The 19,086-nt window shown below is 48.5% G+C and overlaps 1 protein-coding gene across 1 annotated transcript in view; it reads left to right on the top strand.

Annotated features, from left to right (window-relative positions):
- Bmerb1 (bMERB domain containing 1) overlaps positions 1-19,086 on the top strand; it is a 42,403-nt gene that overhangs the window by 10,518 nt on the left and 12,799 nt on the right. The window lies entirely within an intron of this gene.

The raw sequence follows: 19,086 nt of genomic DNA, 5'->3' as shown, positions 1-19,086 counted from the left end.
TGCTCTCCCTAAGCTAAATACCCAATGGGATGGAGATGAGGAAAAAAGCTCGGATGCCGCTATCCACCTTCACAACCATCGTCATCACCGACGAGGGAGATGCACACACCATTCATGATTTGCTGGGCCAGCCTCTGTGGTCATTGTATCCTCTTTTGCTAGAAAAAGGAAAACAGGATGAACTGAACTGTGTGTATGTAGCTCACGTGTCTCCGAAAGCACCAGCCCACCGTGTGCTGTAGAAATTTACCCATAGTTCCCACGAGCCAGGCAGTAGGAGATGGAGGCCCATGAGAAGAAATAATGGGTAATCGTTGGCCTTCTGTTGTGATGACAAAATCACCAAGATGACAAACAACTTAAAAGAGTAAAGGCATATATATATGTTTGTTTGTTTGTTTGTTTGTGGGGCTTGAACTCTGGGCCTGGGCGCTGTCCCTCGGCTCTTCAGCTCAAGGCGAGCGCTCTACCACTTGAGCTACAGCGCCACTTCTAGTTTTCTGGTGGTTCATTGGAGATAAGAGTCTCATGGACTTTCCTGCCCGGGGCTGGCTTTGAACCGTGATTCTCAGATCTCAGCCTCCTGAGTAGCTAGGATGACAGGCCTGAGCCACTGGTGCCTGGCAAGGCTTATATTTTTCTCATGGTTTCAGAGATTTGGGGCCAGGTTTGTGGTTGGTTGTGGTTTGTTTTCAGGTCCCTGATGAGACAGAATATTTAGACTGGGAGTGAGTGGTAGCTGGGAAGCAAGAGACAGACAGACAGATGTTTTTTCTAATATCCCCTGCAAGGGCCCGCCCCTCACTCAAGACTAAGTCCCACCTTTTAAAGGTCTCACCACTTTTCAATAATGCCAGAGGCTAGTGACAAAACCTTGGACCCCAGGCATTTGCGGGGAGGGGGGGCGGGGGGGGCATCCCAGATCCTAGTCATAACTTGTCAGGGGAAAAATTCAATCTCTTCCTATGTTTTCATTTCATTTTATTTAAGTAAGTGTGTGTGTGTGTGTGTGTGTGTGTGTATTGCAACTTGAACTCAGGACCTCAGGGTGCTGTCCCCTAGCTTTTTCTGCCCAAGGCTGCTGCTCTACCATTTGTATCACAGCTCCACTTCTGCTTTTATTTTGGTGGTTGATTGATGACAAGAGTCTCATGGACTTTCCTGCTAGGGCTGGCTTTGAACTGCGAACCTCAGATCTCAGCCTCCTCAGTAGGTAGCTAGGTTGACCGGCATGAGCCACCCAATCTCCTCCTATGTTATTATGGGAAGATGATTTTTTAGAAAAATGGTCAAATTTTCTCACAAAGATACAGAAAGGAATGCCTGTTCAAAGATCCTGAAGTATAGTCTAATGCAGGGATAAGAAATATGGAAATGAATATGCAAATGAAGGAGCTCTGGCTTTTCCCAGGAGGCATCGGGAAATCCACTAGACAGAATTCCTGTGGTTAGGAATTATCTCCGCATTGTTATCAGTTCCTTATAACTCACAGCGTGTGCCAACGTAAGCTCAAAGCCCGTGTAAAGCCCAACTCCCACAAAATGCAGGGGTGACCTCCCCCTCTACAGTGTATTTCTCCCTAGAAGCAAACATTTCTTTTCTCCATATTTTACAATCCTCCAGTGGAGAAGTACAAAAATTCAGCTCCTTTATGAACCATATCTTTTGTTGTTGTTGTTGTTGAGCACGTATACATAAAAAAAAAGCTATTTGTTTTCAGGAGTTTTTGCATCCAGAAAAATGATCTTTTGTGCATCAAGGGATTTCAAATGAGGCCTGATTCGCTGGGCAGCAAATCTAAGTTTCCAGACGGGCTTGGGGAAATGATGGAAAATTCAGTCAATTATTTATCTAGATGTTTTCACTTGATGCCAAATGTCTGATGTCTTGTTGACACTTAAAAAAAAACTAACAAATCCAACCCATTAGGCACTGGTGGCTCACACCTGTAATCCCAGCTACTCAGGAGACTGAGATCTGAGGATCAATGGTTCAAAGCCAGCCCGGGGCAGAAAAGTCCATGAGACACTCATCTCTAATTAACCACCTAAAAGCTGAGTGGAGCTATGGCTCAAGTGGTAGAGCGCCAGCCTTAAGTGAAAAAGCTAAGGGACAGCGGGCAGGTCTTAAATTCAAGCCTTTAGTACTAGCATAAAATTGAATGAATGAATGAATGAATACATAAACCAACGCTACAATTTGATGTTGGCTTGATTTAAACTGAAAGGGATGTCAGTCTAGCTTCTACTGATAACCCATTTAACTACTCATGGGCCCCCAAATACCCACTCACACACACACACACACACACACACACACACACAAAGCTATATATATATATATATAGCTCAGGGCCATGGCTGTGTCATTACTCAGGCTGTTTGGGTGACACATCTTCCTTTGGAAGAGAAGGCTGCTAACAGAGGCCAACACAGAGTATGAATTCAATACGGATCTGCTGCATGGTGTACTTGATTTCCAGGCAAGTGAGAGCTGGTACGTCACTTCCCAGGGGAAGTCTGGACAAGGGAGCGAACAGCTCACGAGCGTCTAAAAATGGCCTTGGAAGAGAAATGACTCGGGCCGCTGTGGGATTGGAAGCAGGTGTCTTGATTTCCAGTATTTATGAAGCTGCTGTTTCTCCCACCTCAAAATATAACTAAGCCACTTGGAGCTGGCGGGTGGGTTTAAACCTCTCGGTGTGCCAGGGTGGGAAAGATCTGCCTTTCCACAAAGGAGCGTGACAAGAGACAAGGTTTAAAGATAGAAAGCCTTTGCAGCAACTCGTCTTTCTCGAAGGCAGCATTTTCTAAACTCTAGCCCTATGACGAGCAGCTGTTGTTTAGTAGGTTTTCTAAGAAAGAGTCCCCGAATTTGGAAATCACTGGGTAAAACCTAGGGATGGAGGTTTCTTGGCGAGAGGAATCTGTCATTTGTGTGGTGCTGGGAGTGGACCCCAGTGTTTCTGCTCCTCATTCTTTAAAGCTTTTATGTCTTCTCATTCCCATCCCAGACTCTGCAACCAGATGTTTCTTGAGGGGGGGGTGAGGGAGGGGGAAGACTCAAGAACTTCAAGTTCTCTCTGGATTTGCTGGCTCGTGACTGGTGCTCTACTACTTGAGTCATGCCTCCTGCCCATTTTTTGCAGGTTACTTTAGAGGTAAAGTCTCATGGACTTTTCTACCCTGGCTGGCCTTGAAACTCAACCCTCTAGATCTTAGTCCCCTGAATAGCTAAGATTACACACGTGAGTCCCTGGCATCAGGCTGGTTTTTACTTTTTGTTGTTGTTGTTGGCCATGGGGCTTGAACTCAGGGCTTGAGGACTGTCCCTGAGTTCTTCGTGCTCAAGGCTAGCACTCTACCACTTTGAGCCACAGCGCCACTTGCAGTTTTCTGGTAGTTAATTGGAGATAAGAGTCTCAGGGACTTGCCTGTCAGGGCTGGCTTTGAACTGTGATCTTCAGAGCTTAGGCTCCTGAGTAGTTAGGATGACAGGTGTGAGCCACCAGCACCTGGCTGGTTTTACTTTTTTTTTTTTTTTAATTGGAGACCAGTACTCTGTCTGGTCTTCCCTGCCCTCTGAGATCTGTCCCTAACCTCACAGCGGAACCTCCTTTTTCTCCCCACGCTCTGAAATGTACCTCTGATCCAGACAGACTGAAGTCTGGTTGACAAACCTCTCTCATCTTTGCTCAAATCATCCTGAGATGATGGCTTAGGGCTTTGGTCCCAGGGTTGCCCATGATCAGGACCTGTGAAGATGGGCTGATGTTATTATTGGTGGTGTTACTATTATCATTACCTGACCTTCTTTCCCACTCCCCCCAACCCAGGGATTTCTTCAGTTCCTCCTGTGCACTAAACTGCCCGGGCTCAGTGGATGTCACCACAGGGAAATCGGAAACTGCCAGAGGATCACCTCAGCTCCTCTGGAAGCCCTCGCCCCTTCCCCTCCCCTCCTTTGAGAAAGACTTCTTCCATTTCTGATGCCTGCTCTCTCTGGCTCTCTCTCTCTCCATCATGTGTCATTGAATGCCTCGTTGGCCTTGATTTGGTTCAGTTGCCTGGGGACAGTCTCATCCTATTGGTGACAAGCATCTTAGATGAGCCTCACCTGCAGTCCTCTAGAACGTTCTCTGTGCAGGCCTAGATGGAAACCATGTGGACCCTCAGATCCCGGGATTCATATCCAGATTCCACCAACCACAGATGGAAAATCGGAGAAAAAAATGTACTGACATGCACAGATTCCCCCTCCCTCCCTCCTCCCCTCCTTCCCTCCCTCTCTTTCTCCCTTCCTTCCATTTCTTTCATGATTTTGGAGCTCAAGCCCAGGGCCTCACACAGGAGTTATAACATTGCTTCATCATGAAACTCTTTTTTGTTGTTGTTGTTTTTGTACCAGTCCTAGGGCTTGAACTCAGGGCCTAGGTGCCAATTCCATCAGAGAGGCTCCCTTCAAGTCCAGCAACAATTCTGTTGTTGGTGGAATTTGGTTTAATGAGGATTCTGGTGTGGGTTGTGCAGCGTGAAAAATCTCTTGGAACAAAGATGGCTGAGATGGCTGGGAAAGAGCAGAAAATGTCCCCTGCAAAATTACCCAGTGGGCCCAACACTGATGCTCAGATGTCCTGGCCTGGCTGAGATGACTCTTGTTTTAGTGTTGAGATTCTTTTCCTCAAGAGCTCTACCACTTGATCTACAGTGCCACTTCTGGCTTTTTCTTTTTCTGAGCAGTTTTATTGGCGATAAGAGTCTCAAGGATTTTTCCTGCCTGGGCAGGCTTCAAACTGCCATCCTCAGATCTCAGCCTCCTAAGTAGCTAGGATTACAGGCGTGAGCCACCAGAGCCTGGCTTTTAGTGTGTTTTACACAAAAAAGACAGGTTATACTAGAGACTCAAAACGCATGACTCATACTGCTAAAACCTAAGTGATCTTTTTCTTCTTTCTGTTTTCTAACTTGTAATGTTATAAGCCACAGCCTGTGATTAAATCTCAGCTGTTCAGGTACAGGGCAGGAGCCTGTACTGGCTAACCAACCCTTCTCAGACCACACCAGGAGAACTGGCAAGCCTCCCTAGCTTTCACTGGGTTGGAGCTTTTCTCCCCTCCCATCTAGTTATAAGACCCTTGGTCCTTGGTCTCCACCAGGATTCAAGATGTTAACACTGAGATCAAGACTCAGATTCCACCACAGAGGCTCCCTTCAAACCCAGCAACAATTCCACCGGTGGAATTTGGTTAAATGAGGATTCTGGTGTGGGTTGTGCAGCGTGAAAAAATCTCTTGGAACAAAAGATGGCTGAGATGGCTAGGGAAGAGCAGAAAATGTCACCTGCAAAATTACCCAGCGATGGGCCTGACGCTGGAGCCCGGTCTGGCTAAGATGATTCATGTGTTAGTATTGGAAAGTCTCAATTCCCAGGAAACCTCCAAGATGTGTGTGTGTGTGTGTGTGTGTGTGTGTGTGCAAGTCCTGGGGCTTGAACTCAGGGCCTGGGCACTGTCCCTGAGCTTTTGCTTGAGACCAGCACTCTACCACTTGAGACACAGGGCCACTTCCAGCTTTTTCTGTGTATGTGGTACTGAGGAATCGAACCCAGGGCTTCATGCATGCTAGGCAAAGCACTCTACCACTGAGCCACCTTCCCAGCCCATCTATTATTCAGCACTTAGGCTACTTACCACCTTCGCTACTATGAAGAATGTCACCGTAAGTCTCTGTATTGGTGTGTGTCATGCCTCCTGCTCCTTCTTCCTCTGTAAGAATTCTTCAGAGCAGAATCGCTAAGGCCAAGGCTTGCCAACAAGGCTTAAAAAAAATGTGAGAGACAAGTCTGACTTTATTTTGAGGGGATTCATTTCGAGGCCACATGAAAAACATCCCACTTATAGGAAGACGTCCAATAGTCCCATTCAGATGGTGGAGAGGGGGATGCAGCAGAGCAGGGGTTCAGAGGAGGCCGTGGTATCCCTGCTTGTCCACGACTCGCTGGCTGGTTGACCTCTGAAGATCCCCTTGCCCTCTCTGTGCACTGACCCTTCCCTCAGGTTGTTCTTTGCCTCTTGAATCTTCCAAATAATGGAGGGAGTCATTGCTTTTGCTTACCAGTGATTCGCCACTGCCTTCAAAGATGCTAAAACTCCTAGCTGATAGGCAGGTCCTAGTTCAGGGATTTTCCTGCCCGGGCTGGTTTTGAACCATGATCCTCAGATCTCAGCCTCCTGAGTAGCTAGGATGACAGGTGTGAGCCACCAGCGCCCAGCAAGAAATCATTCCTAAAGAATAAGTATATCTGAAGCAATTCTTGAGATGCTTGGTGGGGTGGAGGTTATTGGGATTGAACTCAGGGTTTTTGTTTTGCTTGCTAGGTAGGTGCTCTACCACTGAACCCCCTCACCCCAGCTTTGGGCTATTTTTGACAAAAGCTTACCTTTTTGCCTAAACCAGCCTGGACCATGATCCTCTTATTTATGTTTCCTGTCGTAGCTGGGATGGAAGTTATGTACGCTCCACCATGCCCAGCGTCCTTCTGTCGAGATGAGGTCTTGAGGAACTCTTGCCTCTAGGCTATCCCAGAACCATGAGCCCCTAGATTCCAGCTTGCCACACAGCCGGGATGATCGATGTACAGTCCATCACGTCCAGCTCTTGATTGAGATGAGGTCTGGCGCTTCTTTTGACCTAGAAACCCTCTCGATCTCCACCTGCTGAGAAACTAGCGCTGTAGACATGCACCCCTGGTGCATGGCTATACAGATCATTTCTAGAATTTCAGTACAGCTTATGCAATATTTGGGAGATGCTTAGACTAAAAATGCGTCGTGCAACTAAAGCGCAAGGTCTGCTGCATTCATTTGTTAACTCAGCAGTCTGATCTAAGACCCCCACGAGGTCGAGGGACTAGAGGACCTCAGCAGGTCTAGGGCTCAGTGGGGGCGGGGATTGATGGGAGGAAAGAGGAGGTGGGTGGAATCGAAGGCCATCCTGGAGGAGGAAGCGGGAAAGAACAGTATAACTAGTAGCACGGGCCCTTGAGTCTAAGCCAGGAGCCCTGGAACTGCAGTACGGTGATTTAATTCCCCCCAGATGAGGGAGAGAAGAGAGACAGCTGGGAAGTGAGTAACATCTAGCCTGTTGTCCAGGACAATGCCGGACAAATAAATGCCAGGGAGGATGTGTCAGCGTATTGATTCTAACGATGAATCAGCGCCGATGACGGTGACGTGGCGGCCAGCACGTGGCCAGCCCTACGTTCGTGGCCGCCTCTGCCTCTGCTCCTAAACATCCGAGCCCAGACTCGCAAATCTGGAGGGGGTTTGGGAGTTTGTCTCGGGTTTAAATGCGAGCACTAGTCGCGTAGCTGGGCTGCCAGAGAGAAACCTTGCATACAGTATGTCACACAGCCTTTCTTAGCTGCTCTGATGGAAAGTTCTGGAAGCAGAGGATACGGGGTCAGCTACACTGGGCCACACCCTAGCACTGATCAGCAAGCCACAGAACTCCAGAATGTTCCGCAGAGGCAACCCCCACACCACTCCCAGATGCCTCAGGCCATGTCTGGGGACATTCTTTTTATGGTTGGTTGTGGGGCTTGAACTCAGGGCCTGGATGTTGTCCCTGAGCTTTTAAGCTTAAGGCTAGCATTCAACCACTTGAGCCACAGCTCTACATCTGTTTGTTTTTTTTTGGTGGTTAATTGGAGATAAGAATCTCCAAGGCCTAGCTGGCCTTGAAGGGCAATCCTCAGATCTCAGCCTCCTGAGTAGCTAGGATGAGAGCCACCACACCTGTCTTTTGTTTTTTCTTTTGATATAGCATCTCACTATGTAGTTCTTGCTGGCTTCGATTCTCCTTGTGGTCCTACTGTCTCAGCCTCTTGTGGTCCGGGATTACAGGCAGGTGCTATCATTCCAGGTCCATCCTGCACTTTAAATGAGATCATCTTTTTTGTTTTTTGTTTCCCCAAATACACAGAGTGGCACACCAGGCAATGGGACAGTTTTGTGGTTGTTGTTTTGCTTCAGGAGTTATCTTTGCATCAAAGATGACTTAAGTAACTTGTAAGAAAGACAGTCCATCCTTGACTCCTGTTTTTACCCACTCACGCATTGTTTTTTGTTTTGTTTTTGTTTTTTGTCAGACGTGGGGCTTGAACTCTGGGACTAGGCACTGTCTCTGAGCTCATCAGCTCAAGGCGAGTGCTCTACCACTTAAGCCACAGTGCCATTTCTGGTTTTTTTGAGTGGTTTATTGGAGATAAGAGTCTTATGGACTTTTCCTGCCTGTGTTGGCTTTGAACCTTGATCCTCAGATCTCAGCCTCCTGAGTAGTGAGGATGACAGCCATGAGCCACTAGCACCCGGCTCATGCATTGTTCCTTCATTTCCAAAATCCCAAGCCTTCGTCTTGCTATTCTCTTTCTGTATAGAGTATTTTTTTTTCTCCTCAGTTATTCCATAGGGGTAGCTTTGCTAGCAATAAATTCTCTGAGTTTTTCTCCACCTGAGGATGTCTTTATTTCTCTTGATTCCTGATTTTTCTTTTTTTTTTTTGAGATTAAAAAAAAATACAGTTGGAAAATGTTAAGGTAATTCCTGCAAGTTGCCATGGTTTCAAAAGAGAAATCTACCGTCATTCAAATCCTATTCCCCTTTAAGGAACACCAATTTCTACCCCCCCACCCCGGTCTGTTCATGATTTTTTTTTTCTTTGTTGAGACTTGAACAATGTGTTCCTGGTGGCTTTCTTTGGATGAGTCTTATTTGAGATGTTCTCCTCTTCTTGAATCTATCACTGTTTTGATCCAATTTGGGGAGTTTTCAGCCCTGGTTTCTTTAAATATCTTCTCAGATATTTAAATGAGTGTGGTGGTATACACCTGCAATCCAGTCCTGGGGAAGTTGAAATAGGAGGCTCAGGTGTTGGAGGCTGGCTTGGGCCACACAGTGAGACTCGGCCTCAAAACAAGAACAAGACAACCTTTCCTTTCCCTTTGCCTTTTTCCCCTCCTAGAATGCTGACAGAGGAACATCATCACTTGCCTTGGTCTTATAAACCACTGAGTCTATGTGTTTGTTTGTCTTTGATGCCAATCCTGGAGCTTGAACTCAGGGCCTAGGTACCTGTCCCTGAACTTCTTTTGCTCAAAGCTATTTCTCTACCACTTTGAGCCACAGTGCCACTTCCTGTTTACTGTTGGTTAATTGGAGATATGAGTCTCATGGAGGGTTGGGAATGTGGCTTAGTGGTAGAATGCTTGCCTGGCATGCATGGAAGCCCTGGGTTTGATTCTTCAGCTCCACATAAACAGAAGCAGCCAGAAGTGGCGCTGTGGCTCAAGTGGTAGAGCGCTAGCCCTGAGCAAAAGAAGCTCAGGGGCAGCACCTGGGATCTGAGTTCAAGCCCCAGGACTCGGGCACAGGGAGGGGGGGAAGAGGGAAGGGGGTGTGGGGGGAGGGGGGAGTCTTATGGACTTTCCTGCCATGGCTGGCTTTGAACCTTGATCCTCAGATCTCAGTCTCCTGAGTAGATAGGATTCCAGGCATGAGGCACCCGTGCCCGACCCAAAAATATTTTTAAAATGAAAAAGTTAAAACAACAACGACAACAACAACAAAAACCGAGCATCAAGGAGGCGGGAACCGCTGCAGCAGCAGCGGTGGGAATGAGTCAGGCTGGCACTCAAGGGCATCAAAGGCAGCCTGACTCACTCTCAGCTACCTGGAGGAGGAGGTCACTGGCGGGGGAAGGAAACCACATCCTGGGGTCCCCTGTGTTTGCAAAAAGGAGCTCCAACTCCTCAGCTCGGCTGAACACAAAGCAGCCACAACCCATGAACGCAACCTCTGATGGTTCCAATAAAGCGTGGCGGTTGGGCTGAGATTTGAACTCTGCCTCAGTTAGCATCATGGTCTGTTCTTCCCCACAACCGTTAGGGAACTTGAAGTCCACTTTCTTCTTTCTTTTTGAGGTGGTTCTGGGGCTTGAACTCAGGACCTCAGCTTTTTTCCTCAGGTCTGGTGCTCTACCACATGAAGCACAGCTCCACTTCTGGCTTTTCTGGTGACTAATTGGAGCCAGGGCTGGCTTTGAACCTCGATCCTCAGATCTCAGCCTCCTGAGTCGCTAGGATAACAGGTGTGAGCCGTCTGGGAGGCGCTGTGGTTTGAATATTTGCCCGTTAGAACTCACGTGTTGGCCAGGTGCTGGTGGCTCACGCCTGTCATCCTGGTGACTCAGGAGGCTGAGATCTGAGGATCGAGGTTCAAAGTCAGCCCAGGTAGGAAAAGTCCATGAGACTCTTATCTCCAATAAACCACCAGAAAACCGGAAGTGGTGCTGTGGCTCAAGTGGTAGAGCGTTTGACTTGAGCTGAAAAGCTGAGAGACAGCGCCCAGGCCCAGAGTTCAAGCCCCACGCCTGACAAAAATAAATGAATAAATAAAAGAACTCAACTTGTTGGAGTTTTTAGGGAGTCCCTACACCATGGAAGTCAGGAGGGTGAGGCCCTCATGGTGGAATTAGTGTCTTTGAGAGACTTGAGTGAGCACAGGACTTGCTCTGTCTCATCACGCCTCTATCTGCCACGAAGGCTCTTACTGCAAGCTGGTGCCATGCCTTTCATTCCCCCAGAATCCAGAACTATCAGCTCTTCTTTTCATCTTTCCTTCCTTCCTTCCTTCCTTCCTTCCTTCCTTCTTTCTTTCTTTCTTTCTTTCTTTCTTTCTTTCTTTCTTTTTCTTTCTTTCTTTTTCTTTTTTGTTTGAGGCAGGGTCTTGCCATGCAGCTCAGGCCAGCCTTGAACCCATGATCTCCCTGCCTCAGACTCTTTACCTGCTGGCATTATAGATGTATGCCATCAGAACGGGGGCGAGCTGAACCTTTCAACTTCATAAATGGCCTGGCCTCACGCATTATGTTATAGGCACAGAAAACATACGTGACAGAAAGCAGAGTCAGCAAATGTCTGACTCTGGTGGATGCAGCCTGGTGACATTTTGGAATCTGAATGCACTGCACGAAGTGTACTAGGGAATGGCAAACTGCTGCCCGGGGCTCCTCTTTGTGGAGAAAATGCTTGTCTGCCCCTGGCAGGTTCCTGTTCCTCTTAGAGCCGCCCTTTGAGGCTGGGCAAGCCCCAGAGAGCCATAAAAGATTTATTCATCATCTTCTGGGAAGTCAGGCGGCCGATGCTGGTGGTGCTCAGTGGGATGAAGTTTAGGGGAAATTGTGACTTGAATAGCTCAAGCCCAGGTCAGCGGCTCCTGGCTCTCGGCAAAGAGCCGAACTTTCTAGCTGGGCTCAAAATAGCTGTTTCTGACGTGGCTTTGCTATGATTCATACTGGAGATTTCCACACTCGAGGGTACTGTGGATGGTTCATTTTTTTCCCCCATACAAGTCTGGCTTTTTCTATCTACCCTTAGACCCCATCACACATTGCTGATATAGCCCACAATTCCCATCGTTTGGATCCTGCCTTTTAAAATTTAATTAATTTTTTTTTTGTGCCAGTCCTGGGGCTTGAACTCAGGGCCTAGGTGCTGACCCTGAGCTAATTTTGCTCAAGGCTTATGCTCTACCACTTGAGCCATAGCATCACTTTTGGCTCTTTTGGTGGTTAATTGGAGATAAAAGTCTCCTGGACTTTCCTGTGGGGTCTGGCTTTGAACTGTGATCCTCAGATCTCAGCTTCCTGAGTAGCTAGGATGACAGGCGTGGGCCTATTGATTCTCATGCTTTGCATTTTTGCTCTGTCCCAAACCCTGGACCAAGTGTTTTGCCTGGATTATTTTGCATTCAATCCTTCAGCCACTCTCTGGCTAGGTTCAGTGGCTAGGGAAGTAGCTCAGTGGTAGAGCACTTGTCTAGTATGTGCAAGGCTTTGGATTTGATCACCAGCAGCGCATATACACTTGCATGCACGCGCGCGCGCGCGCACACACACACACACACACACACACACACACACACACACACACATGCATTCAGATTGAAATCTTAGAACTAAAATCCAAACCTCCCACCACTGTTCTCAGGCCTTGCATCTTTCTGTCTTGTAACCCTCCTTCTGTCCCTCATTCTGCTCCATTCCAGGGCTTTCTCTCCGTGCTAGAACATGAAGCCTGCCCCTTGCTCAGGGCTATGTGTTCACTGCCCATACCGTTTTTTCCTTCCATCTTAGACCAGTTCCAACTTTTTGGAAGTTCATTGGAGATAAGAGTCTCATGGACTTTTCCTGCCCAGGCTGGCTTCAAACCATGATCCCCAGATCTCATTCTCTGGAGTTGTGAGGATTACAGGTGTGAGCCACCAGCACCTGGCTTCAGCATATTCATTTTGAGGAGATGAAAACATTTGGGGGAGGGGGAAACCTCAACACTAATTATCAGGGGGGAAATTTTTTTTTTTTTTTTTTTTGTCGGTCGTGGGGCTTGAACTCTGGGCCTGGGCGCTGTCCCTCAGCTCTTCAGCTCAAGGCGAGCGCTCTACCACTTGAGCTACAGCGCCACTTCCGGTTTTCTGGTGGTTTATTGGAGATAGGAGTCTCACGGTCTCTCCTGCCCGGGCTGGCTTTGAACCGCTGAACCGCGATCCTCAGATCTCAGCCTCCTGAGTAGCTAGGATTACAGGGGTGAGCCACCAGCGCCCGGCTTGTCAGGGGGGAAATTTTTTAAAAATCACGATGAAGGGAAATTCAGCAGCAATAACAACAACAACAAATACCTTAGTAGGGTCTTTAAGACCGTGAAAGTTAGTGTCTAGAACAAGGAAAGTCTGAGAGACTTTCAGAGCTAAGAGATAGCACGATCAGGAAGATCACAGCTCAAGGTCAGCCTATAAATAGCCAAGAGGAGCCTGAGAGGAGAAGGTAGACTAAATGTCCTGTGGTGTTCTGGAAGGGATCCTGGCACGGAAAAGGGACATTGGGTAAAAACCCAAGGAAATCTAAACAAACCGTGCATTCTAGATGATTCTAGACCACCTCTCACCTCTTCAGCCCGCACACCTCTGCCTGTGGGGTTAACCTCTCTGTTTGAGGCTCGCCTTTTGCCCGCGGTGGACTTTCAACCTGATGCCCTCTCCTTTCCCATCTTGGCTTTCATTCTGCAAAGACATCGAACGTGTCTCGCTGGTGTGGGCACGCAGCCAATGTGGAGGCTCCCTGGCTCCCAGGCTGGTTGTTTGGGGTCCCTTCAGTGTGACATTCCTCCCTTCCCTTCACCAAAAGAAACATCTCCCACGATTCCCTGGGCTCCACGCTGGTCTAAAATGGAAATCCTATTTCCCATAGAGTGGATGGCTCCATCCTCTCCCAGGGTGTGAGGAACGAAACGAGCCTCGTGATTTCCAAGCAAAGCGATTTTTTTTTTTAACCGAAAGATGACAGGAGACCGTCCTAATTTATCCCCACCCCACCCCCACCCCAGCCACACTCGCTCAGCATTTTCCGCCTCACGCTGCCATCTGCTTCTCTCACCATTCTGGGTGACCCGGGACCCTCTCTGCTTATTCTGATTGGTTCGTGGACTACGAGTGTTAAGGGGAACCACCAATCACAGCTCGGCTTAGATTCCTAATGGTCTGAATTCGTCCTTCTGAAATTGCAGAGCAGGGAAGTTGGGGGAGAGGGAGTGGGGGGAGAGGGGAGGGCTAGCTTTCCGAAAGGGAATTGGTGAATAATAGGATAAACCATCAAATGCTAAAAAGCAATATTAAGTTGCTTAGGCCATTTTAATCGGTCACAGTTATTGTTATTCTAGGCTCGTCAATCTTCACGGTTTTCATTCTGCAGCCCCCACGGTTTCCTAGCAATATTTCTGATATTATGAGGTCCCCCAAAAGGCCTCTGAAACCAATTCACGCCCTTTCCATCTGGGGTTGGGAGACGTGTCAGAGCGGCAGTGTGGTGACTCCTGGAAGGTCATTCAGAAGTGACCTGACAGGCAGATAGTTGAATAATCTCCCAGGACTCACAGGTCATGGCCTTCAAGGCCCCACGTCAGAGGTAACACATCCATTATTCCAAGAAAACCTTTCTGGAATCCCACTTGGGCACAGCAGCCTGGCTCCAGGAGAGCCACTGGGACACCAGGCTTATTATTAAGTGATTACTCTCAGCCTTGGAAAGGGCATTCCAGAACAATCTGGCCCTGGTGTGAAGTGCCCTATGACCAAAGAAAAGAGATCCGCCTGGATCCAGGACTGTACAGACTTCAGTCACTAGGCTTAGCAAGAGCAGCTCATCTGCCAAGGTCAGCAGTTGGAAAGAAGCAGAGCCAGGATTTGAACCCAGGTGTTCCCCACCAGCACCTGTGTCTTAGGAGATGCTGACGATGCATCACAGAGTGCCAGAGACAAATCAACTTAGAAAGAGATCGGGTTTCCTTTGGCTGACTGTTGGAAGTTCAAACAAACCATGGCCCATCAACGCCATTGCTTTGGGCCTGTGGCAGGGTAGCAGATCATGGTAGGAGCTGGTGGAAGAGCAAAGCGCTTCATCTGATGGTCGGGAAGTGAGACCAGAAGAGATGGGGTTCTATCACCCCATTCAAGGTCACACTCCCAGTGACCAGAAAGGCTCCTACACTAGACTCTACCTCTGTTAAATTCTCACCACTTCCCAGAAGACCCCACCCCCCAGCAGGGGACCATGTTTTTAATGCATGGGGTCTTTAAAGAACAAAACCAAACTATAACACCCCTGATTGCTTGGGGGGCCAGACTAATCAAGTGAAGCTGAGACCCCAGAAACTCAGAGAAGATGAAAAAAAAGGCAGGGAGGCAGGGGTAGTGGTGGAGGTGGAGGTGGTGGAGTACAAGCTAGGCACTGGTGGCTCACACTTGTAATTCCAGCTACTCAGAAGGCTGAGATCTGAGGATCAAAGTTCAAAGCCAGCTCACGCAGGAAAGGCTGTGAGATTTTCATCTCCAAGTAACCACCCACAAAACTGGACATGGAAGTGTAGCTCAACTGGGAGAGCACCAGGTTTGGGTGGACAAGCTAAGGGATAGTACCCTGGCCCTCCCTGAGTTTAAGCCCCGGTACTTGTATGTGTGTGCATGCATGCACACGTGTGCACACACACCTGTGCACAGGTTGTGTACAGAATAACAACTTTTGCCAGGATCTGGAGGCAAAGTAGGTATCCTCAGCTACAAAGTGACCTTGCAGGGTATGACATGAAGGGACACTGGGTGAGGGGCCACGCTGCAAAGGAAGGTGCCAGCAGCAGCCTCCTTTGCAAGGCAGGCTGGGAGATCCAGCATCTAGAAGCTTGTGAATTAAAGGCAGTTTACTTACCTCCTTGGGAAATGGCGACTCATTAAGAGCAAGCGACTTCTGGGCATGACACATTAGTGCTGAGAAGCTGAGCGGTTCTGCCCAGCCCTGAGTAGCCTGCCTGGGGCTGGCATGAGTTCCTGTGCTGCAGGATGATGGATGGCAACAGAGCTGGCATGCCACTGGGAGCCTGTGGAAATGCATCACGATATTGACTCCCCGGTGAGAGGCCTCAGATATAGTTCCCTGGTATTTAAGAGTCTCTGGGGATGAATACCAGGAAGAACTTCCTGTGGATACTTGCAGGGTTAGAGGGAGGGAGACGTGAAGTGAGCAGTTTAAAAGCTGGAGTTTGATTGGGTTGCCATGTTTCTACTTAAAGGAGACAGAGCATGCTGGGTGCTGGTGGCTCTCACCTGTCATCCTAGCTCCTCAGGAAGCCAAGAGCTGAGGGTCAAGGTTTGAAGCCAGCCCAGGCAGGAATGTCTCTGAGACTCTTATCTCCAATTAACCAGCAAAATGCTTATGTGGAATGCTTGGGACCAGCAGTGTTCCAGATTTTGAAGGTTTGCAGAATGGAGACTATTTTGGATAACCTTCATGTGAAGACTCAGAATACAGGATGCACCTGATTTGGGGTAGGGGATGGTCCGTGCAAATTTTAGATCCTTCTCTGTTTTTAGATTAGGGATGCTCAGCCTGGACTCAGTTTCCTCTGTTATGATGGCGACATTACGGTGGTGGTGATACTGTGCAAGTACAAGGTGATCCTGACAGCAGCAGGGTAGATTACAAGGGTTTTGGAGTGGAGCCAGTCTCATTTGACTTTATCTGTTGGTTTTTTGCAGGGATGGGAATAGAACCCAGGACTTCACGCTGACCCACTGAGCAGCAGGCTGGTACCCAGATCCTATTTTAAACCTCACCCCTATCCCTCCTTATGTCTGTCATCTGTGAGATGGACCCACAGTCCTCTTACCTTCTAGGCCTGTCTTAGGGGTCAGATAAGGCCATGCACAGATCCTAGCTTAGGACAAATGCTCTGTAAATATTAACTATTCTTGTTACTAAGGTAAATTCGGCCTTTTTAAACTTCAAACTGGAGGCGGGGCGGGGAGGGGGTGGGGGGGAAGAAAGCACAGGATCTTCCCTACCTAGGACAAGGGTTAGCAAACTTTTCCGTAAGAGCCCCTGTAGTCAATATTTGAGACTTTGTGAGCCACCAGTTCTGCGGTGTAGTTGTGCCAAAGCAACCATGAGAATTCAAACAGGCAAGCATGACCTGTGTGCTAACACAGTTTAACCACACAGAATTGTATGCCAGTGGCTCCCACCTGTAACCCTAGCGATTGGATGAGGTGCGAGACATTGCAGTTTAAAGCCAATTGGGAGCAGAAAAGTCGGGAAGATTCCATCTCCCACATAACCAGCAAAAAAGCCAGGCTGGAGGCATGGCTCAAGTGGTAGAGCACCAGGTGAACAAGCAAATTCAAAGCCCTGAGTTCAAGCCACACTGCCCTCCCCCAAACAAACAAACAGACCTCTTACAACATAGGACTTGAGGCTGGATTTGACCCGTGGGCCTAGGGAGTTGTGAAGGATCTGATCGAACGTCAAGAGACTTCCTTTCTTTTGCTATGGGCAGGAAAGCATCCCTGAGCGAAATGTTGCCACCTCTGTCCCAGTTTAAAGCGGAGCTGAATGTGACACCTGGAGCCAGGCAGCCGCCCCCACCCTCCCCCAGGAGGGAGGGAAATGGCATCCCGTGGGGTGTGATGAATGCTGACTACCCCAGCCCCGCCTCAGGGTGTGTGTGTTGCCATTTTGAGCATCTTCTTCCCCCTTTCTCCCCCCCCCCCCACCCCAAGACAGCAGGTTGCCCATCTGAACTGCGACGTGATGTGAGAGTTAGATCCACAGCCAGGAGTGCATTTAGCCATCCCCAGGACACAAGGCGATGTGGCCCACAGCATTCAGAGAGAGAGAGAACAATAATAGCACAATCTGGAGCTGGGAAGGTGGCTCAGTGGTAGAGCGCTTGCCTTGCATGCATGAGGCCCTGGGCTCGATTCCTCAGCACCACATAAGCAGAAAAAGCCGGAAGTGGTGCTGTGAGCTGAGGCGCTGAGGGACAGCGCCCAGGCCCAGAGTTCAAGCCCCACGATCAACAAAAACAAAATAAAAATACTAGCACTATCTGGGCGTCCATTGGAAATGGACAGGCATGAGCCACCGGTGCCTGACTTTCTCATTTTACTTTTGTTTTGAAGCTGCGGCCCGTTTGGGCTGTCCCCAAGGGAGGCCATGCAGGCCTTCCGCCTTGATGCTTTTGATTGGTGGGTGGGAGGCAGGTGGTAGATGGGACAATCCCTTGAGAGGTTAGGTGACTCAAGGGTAAGCAGCTTACAAAAGAAAAACAAGCCGGGCGCTGGTGGCTCACGCCTGTCATCCTAGCTACTCAGGAGGCTGAGATCTGAGGATCGCGGTTAAAAGCCAGCCCGGGCAGCAAAATCTGTGAGACTCTTCTCTCCAATGACTCACCAAAGAAGCTGGAAGTAGCACTGTGGCTCAAGGGGTAGAGCACTAGAGCTTTTTTTTGCTCAAGGACAATGCCTAGGTCCTGAGTTCAAGCCCCAGGACCAGTATACACACACACACACACACACACACACACACACACACACACACACACACCACCATTACAGACTTGGCAATTCACTGTGGAAATGCAGCCTGCACAGATCTCGTAGACAGGTGTGAAGGGTCTGCATTGGGGACACTCCCTTAGGGCTGCAGATAGAGGTGGGCAGCAGGAAATCAGTAAATGTGGTCACCGCTGGGGAAACGATTTGTAACAGGTTACAAAGAGAAAACCAGCCAGGCTTTGTCCCCGCCGCTGAGGAAGAGATTTGCGGTGTGCTTTGTGGCTAGGACTGCAGGTCTTCAACATTAGATCGTGTTATTCCCTAACGGCGGATGTGCAGACACACGTGTGCACAAACGCGTCAGCAGCCGTGCATGGGTTCATAGCTTGAACTACTAGTACTTGGGTACATATTTTGTCTTTAAAAACAATTAAAAACTCTGCATGTGTGTGTGTGTGTGTGTGTGTGTGTGTGCATGTGTGCGTGTGTGTGTGAGAGAGAAAGAGAGAGAGAATACTGTATATATAAAACTTTTCACTTGGATTGTAGATCTCTTATTCAGAGTGTTTCAGATCAGAAGCATTTGAGACCTCAGATCTTTCCCCACCCCCCAATTTCAGGATATTTGCATATGCATAATGAACTCCTTGGGAATGGCCCCTCTGTGCACAGTCTGAAGGTGGCTTATTTATCTGTTGGTGGTGGTGGTTTTTTAACAGCATTAGTCCTTTTAATGACTGTCCTTATTTTTAATTTTTATATTATATCATTACTGTTACTTTATTATTTATCTTTTGCAATACTGGGGGTTGCTAGGTAAGCCCTAAATCACTCTTCTACCATACCCTAGTCCTTTTGCTTATTATTATTTTTATGTGCAAGTCCTGGGGCTTGAACTCAGAGCCTGGGTGCTGTCCCTGAGCTCTTTCTGCTCAAGGCTAGCACTCTACTGCTTTGGGCCATAGCTCCACTTCTGGTTTTTGGTTGGCTCACTGAAGATAAGAGTCTTACGGACTTGCCTGCCCTGGCTGGCTTCAAACCTCAATCCTCAGATCTCAGCCTCCTGAGTAGCTAGGATGACAGATATGAGCCGGGCTGCAACCTGAGTTTTGATGGACCAAACCCCATTCAAACCATAGCACCATGGCAA

This window comes from Dipodomys spectabilis, unplaced genomic scaffold (genome assembly GCF_019054845.1).
Source record: "Dipodomys spectabilis isolate Male_0828 unplaced genomic scaffold, ASM1905484v1 ptg000231l, whole genome shotgun sequence".
NCBI classification, from domain to species: domain Eukaryota; kingdom Metazoa; phylum Chordata; class Mammalia; order Rodentia; family Heteromyidae; genus Dipodomys; species Dipodomys spectabilis.
The sequence above is the reverse complement of the archived record's forward strand: the minus strand, read 5'-3'. Positions and strand labels throughout refer to the sequence as shown.